Here is a 6,000-nt window from a genome sequence, read left to right on the forward strand (position 1 = left end):
TTGGCGCCAAGGCTTTCTCCCAGAAAGGTTGCTGCATCAACAAATGGGGATTTTAGCCTAAGTCTAACCACAGTGTGAAGACATCTAGTAGCATCACTGAACATTATTACAAACCATTGGAACTGTCACATCTTTATTCATCAGTGTCTCACAAAGGAAACTATGCACACAAATATCTAATGTCAGTTTGTCCTTCTCTGCTTTGACAATTTTATCACCAATTCTATGAATAAGGTTTCTTTAGGCATGAAATATGTTAAATGATGATTCTTGAACAAGGTTGTTGTGCATATCTTACATGTATAGCACATGACAAGTGCTAGTAATGGTGAAATATTCTGTTCAGCCCTGCCTTATACAACTATTATAGACCACACTATTTACTTTGATTTTCATTCATTTTACTGTAAGATGTGAAGTGTTTAATAATTTCACTCAAAATCTATATTTCAATCTGTATTTTAATTCAATATTTGTTTTGTTTTGTTTTTTTTTTTGTTTGGCTAACCCACAAGTTAGCACACCATTAGCTTGATGTGCTACATCATCATCACATTTTCCTCAGATTCACTTTAAAAACGGAAAAAAAATATCCCTCAAAACTCATTTGTTTTTTCAATTAGTAATCATTGACTGAGAGGGTTTGGGGACATGATTGAATTAGAGGCATTTTAATTAAGAAAGTTATTGATTATTGATCATCTAAATAATTTTTGACCATCTTTTGAATATGGTGTCATCCCACATGAATTTAAAATTACTCCAGAGTTGTATTCTCAGCCCTTACTTATTCTTGATATATATATCAATGACTTGGCTATGTACGGAAGCCGAGAACGGCCATGCCCCTTTTTTATTTTTGCACTGTTTTTTCTTTTTTTTGCACTGTTTTCTCGTTATAACAACTTATTATTTCGTTATCTTGATACAACAAAGAACGTTATCTCGTGATAACGAATTAATTATTTTGTTATCTCGATATAACAAAGATTGTTTTCTCGAGATAATGAATTAATTATTTCGTTATCTCAACATAACGAAGGCCAGGTGTGATGATTGTGGGCTGGACTGGACCGGAGCATCCTCATTTCAGCCCACAAGCTGCCACCGGCTGCAACCGGCTGCTTCAGCTAAGGTAACACAACGTTAATGTGATAACAACAGCTACCACTGGCTGGCCACAAATGGCAGATCAAAGAGCATCTATTATTGATCAGCGCATCAGGATGTACTTCAATCAAGGTCTAACACAGGCAGAAATTGTATTGTGTCTTTCTGTCAGAGATGGATTTCATATTAGTCCCCGTCATCTTAGGAGAAGACTAACCCGGCTACAACTTCACAGGCGACGGTTGAGTGATCCTCTTGTGGGCGTTCACAAGGCTGATGATGTCACTGGTTCCCTTTTATAACGACAGTCGTTGGAGTCACTTGCCACCTGTTCACAAGTGGCAAGTGACTCCAACGACTGTAACACAATAGAGCACTAACGAAGTCGAAACCAACTTTCCACCAACGACAGTCATGCAAACAACTGTCGTTGACACTTGGAACACAAAAAAAAAAAGGGAACCAGTGACATCATCAGCCTTGTGAACGCTCACAAGAGGTTAAATACCTGGGTCTCCACACCAGAAAGTAGGACCAGTCCTAGCCCGGTCAGATGCGTACATGAACTGATGAAGCCTCTTGGATGAGAGGTGAAACATCTTCCCAGACAAATAATCAAGTCCAGTTGTTTTTTCGATTTAAAACTCCTTTATGATTGTTTGAATTGGTTTTTAGTGTGTCTTTGGCTGTTTAGGTGAGCTTGTTTGTTTTAGGTGAGTTGAATGGTGTGGTGTTGGAGAGTAGGGGGGTAGAGCACAGCGTAATCCGGCGGGGGAGAGCTAGCCCAAAAAGGCACCTCTCCCTGACTCTACCTCCCTCATTGTTTTAGAGAGTGGGGGAGTAGGGGGAGGTAGAGCACAGCCTAATCCGGCGGGGGAGAGTTTAGCTCAAAAAGGCATCTCTCCTTGACTCTACCTCCCTCATTCAAAATGGCCGCCACTTTCTCCAACTGTTTAGGGCAGTTTGTTTGCTGAATCTGCTAGTGTGTTTTGTCAGAGTTGATGATGGTGTTGTTTGTGGTAGCATAGGCAAGATAAAAAAAATAGTGGTGGTGTGAGGAGCAGTGATGGCTGGCATTAGGGGAGTGACTCTGGGACGCCAGTGATCACTGTCTAGCCTCCTGGAGGTGTTGTGGGACCAACTAGACGAAACACTGGTGAAAGGAGGTTCCCACCTGATGACCCCAAAGACATGTTAGTTATCACTGCTCATTAGTCTGTCCAGCTAAATTAATAGTTATCATAGGACATGTTAAGCTTGGGGAGCTATTCACTGAGTCTGGTCCATTTTCTGTAGCACAAGTTTCTTGTGTTTACCTTAAAAAAGACAGAGGTAAGACTACTGAAACTTGACAAATTCCTTTAAGTGTGGTTAAAAAAAATATAGCACTTTGGATTTGACACTGACAACATAGAACAGTACTGACAACATTAACTCTTCCAGGTTGAAGATCTGCAATGCATTACAAACCCTGTAATTTATGAACTATGTTTAGGTTTAATTTGAACACTAAACAATGGAAAAACATCAAAGTATTTTAAGTACAACTTACTTTTCTTGTAAATATAATGTCTTTAGTGAAATATCAACTCAAGTGTGACTTTTTTTTTATCCTTTTCCTTCAGATGTCATGTTTGACATCAAGTTTTAAAGAGATAAATTGAAAAGAAAAATCTGCCTCCTTGTACTACAATGATGAATCTGACCTCCACATGTAGAACTTGTGGATACTATAAAAGATAACGCTGCATAACAGTAACCACAAATGTAAATCAGTAGGCAGTAATTGTTTTCTTGTCTGGCTGTACTCTTGTGATTAGATGTGTCACACCTCTACTATTCCTCCATTAACCCTTGTGCTGTCTTCGGGTCAAGGAAGGAGGAAGAGGGAGGAAGGAAGGAAGAATAGAGGGAAGGAACAGAGAAAAGAAGGAAGGAAGGAAGGGAGAAAAATGAAAGAAGGAAGGCAGGAAAGGGGAGAAACAAGGGAAGGAAGGAAGGCAGGAAAGAGGGGAGAAACAAAGGAAGGAAGGCAAGAAAGAAGGGAGAAAAGAAGGAAGGGTTGAAGAGGAAAGAATGAAGGATATAAGGGAGAAAAGAACAAAGGAAGGCAAGAAAGAAGGGAGAAAAGAAGGAAAGAAGGGATAAAATAAGGAAGGAAGGAAAGAAGGAAAGTTTGGAGAAAGGGGTCACTTGAGGACAGCACAAGGGTTAAAAGGGACACACCTGTTTGTAAAGTTTTTGGCTCATCAGTGAATTGGGATGAGTGGGTCTGTGGCATACAAGAAAGATGTCATTTGACACTCGTGTTGGGAACTGAAGTATTATGGTTATCTTGTGTCTCTGGTTCTCTTGGTGAGGTTGCTCACATACATCTTGCATTAGGAACACATAATGCCAGTGAGAAATCCTAATGCAAGATGAGATGAGTCTTCATCCAGTGATGTTGAGTTAGGCCAAATCCATCACCCACACTCCACTCTTCAACACAGAGATGAACTCTGTTCTAAAATCTGTATAGTCTTTGTAGTTAGATGCCAGCTTCAAAAAGTTTACATGTTATGTAAAAACAGTTCCTGTCTTTTTGAGAGAGCAGAAGTTTTCCTCCGTTTTATAGTTTGAATCACATTTCTACGTGCAGGTATGAGAGAGCTGGGTGACTCAGAAAAAAGGTGCAATTTTGTAGAAAAAAGGTGAAATTTTGTGGGTTTCTAAAGAAAATTCCAATGCATTCCTAATGCATTATTTATTCCCAGTTTTTTGGGAATAACTTTGGAAAAAATGGAATTTTAACACCAAAAGTCATAGTACCTGTTTCGGGATCAAGACGCACGTTTTGATGTATATATTACCGGGGGTTTTCTCAAAGCTGCGGGACGAGTTACGTGACAAAATTTGGCGGAAGAATAATAAACCCGAAGGAGAATATTAATAGATTATTAATATTCTAGCTGTAGAGGAGTGCCTCGGAGCTGAGCACTCGTGGCACTAATAATAATAAAAACAGTTAATAATAAATAAACAATTTTAATTGGATTAGTCCACATCCTTTGGCTGAGGTGTTGTAGAGCCTGATGGCAGTGGGAACGAAGGATCTCCTGAACCTCTCTGTTCTGCAGCTCAGTGAGATGAGATGTTTGCTGCAGCTGTAGCTGCTTCTCTGTTCTGCCAGAATGTTGTGGAGAGGATGGTTGGTATTGTCCAATGTGGCCTCCATCTTACATGGCATGCATCTCTCCACAACAGTCCTGAGTGAGTCCAGACTCCTGCCAAGCACAGACCCAGCCTCTTTTACCAGCTTGTCCAGTCTCTTTGTATTCATGTCTGACATGCTGCTGCCCCAGCAGACTGCAGCATTAAAGAGTACACTGGCCACCACTGACTGATAAAACATGTGCAGCATTTCACTGCAGACATCAAAGGACCCGAGCCTCCCGAGGAAAAAGAGCCGGCTCTGCCCCTTCCGGTAAATGGCATCCATGTTCAGGGACCAGTCCAGTTTACTGTCCAGGTGCACACCTAGGTATTTATAAGTGTGCACCACCTCAATGTCCTTCCCTTGAATGTTGACTGGCTGAAGGGTGGGCCTAGACCTCCAAAAGTCCATGACCATCTCCTTGGTCTTGGAGGTGTTCAGAGGGAGTCAGTTCTTGTCGCTCTCTTCACTGAAGGCCATCGTCAGATCTCTGTACTCCTTTTCCTGCCCGTTCCTGCTATGCGCCACAATAGTTGTGTCATCCCAGTATTTCTGGATGTGGCAGGACTCAGAGTTGTATTTAAAGTCTAAAGGGTGAACAGGAACGGAGTCAAAACAGTCCCCTGTGGAGCCCCAGTGCTGCTCATCACTGTCCCTGAGATACAGCCTGACATACTGTGGTCGTTGTAATCGACAATCCAGGATGTGAAGCAGGGATCCACCCCCATCCCATCCTGCTTGTCTTTAAGAATGGGGGGTTGGATGGTGTTAAATGCACTTGAGAAATCGAAGAACATAATCTTCATGTAACTACCTGGCTCATCCAAGTGAGAATCGGACAGTGGAGCATGTAAAGGACGGAATCATCCACTCCAATATGTTCTTTGTAGGCGAAATGTAGGGGGTCTAGTGCATGTTCAACCTGTGGCCTCAGAAGGTGGAGAAGCAGCCACTCCAGGGTCTTCATGATGTGTGATGTGAGGGACACCGACCGGTCTGTAGTAATTTATCTCAGCCGGTCGTCCTACTAGGTATCGGAACAGGACATGATGTTTTCCACAGGACTGGGACCCTCCCTGTTTGAAGGCTTAAGTTAAAGATCCTCTGGAGAGGCTCAGTCAGCTGGGCTGCACAGTCCTTTAACAGCCTCGGACACACACCATCCGGGCCAGTTGCCTTTCCAGGGTGTAGCCTCTTGAGCTCCGCCCTCACCTCCTCCGCTGTATAGGACAGGAGACTTGACCCAGTGTGGAGGGAGTTGCAGCTGCAGTGTCAGGTTGTGGAGGAGATGAGGAGAAGCTGCAGCTGAAGCAGTGGGAGAGAGAACAGGTGAGGCTGTGTCACACCTGTTGTAGAACAGCAAAAATATTCATACCCCTTGAACTTTTCTACATTTTGTCACGTTACAACCACAAACGTAAATGTATTTCATTGGGATTTTATGTGATAGACCAACTCAAAGTGGCGCATAATTTTGAAGTGGAAGGAAAATGATACATGATTTTCAAATTTTTTCACAAACTAAAAACTGAAAAGTGTTGCGTGCAAAAGTATTCAGCCCCCCTGAGTCAATACTTTGTAGAACCACCTTTTACTGCAATTACAGCTGCAAGTCTTTTGAGGTATGTCTCTACCAGCTTTGCACATCTAGAGACTGAAATTTTTGCCAGTCAGATTGGATGGAGAGCGTCTGT

This window comes from Seriola aureovittata, chromosome 19, assembly GCF_021018895.1.
Source record: "Seriola aureovittata isolate HTS-2021-v1 ecotype China chromosome 19, ASM2101889v1, whole genome shotgun sequence".
Lineage (NCBI taxonomy): Eukaryota > Metazoa > Chordata > Actinopteri > Carangiformes > Carangidae > Seriola > Seriola aureovittata.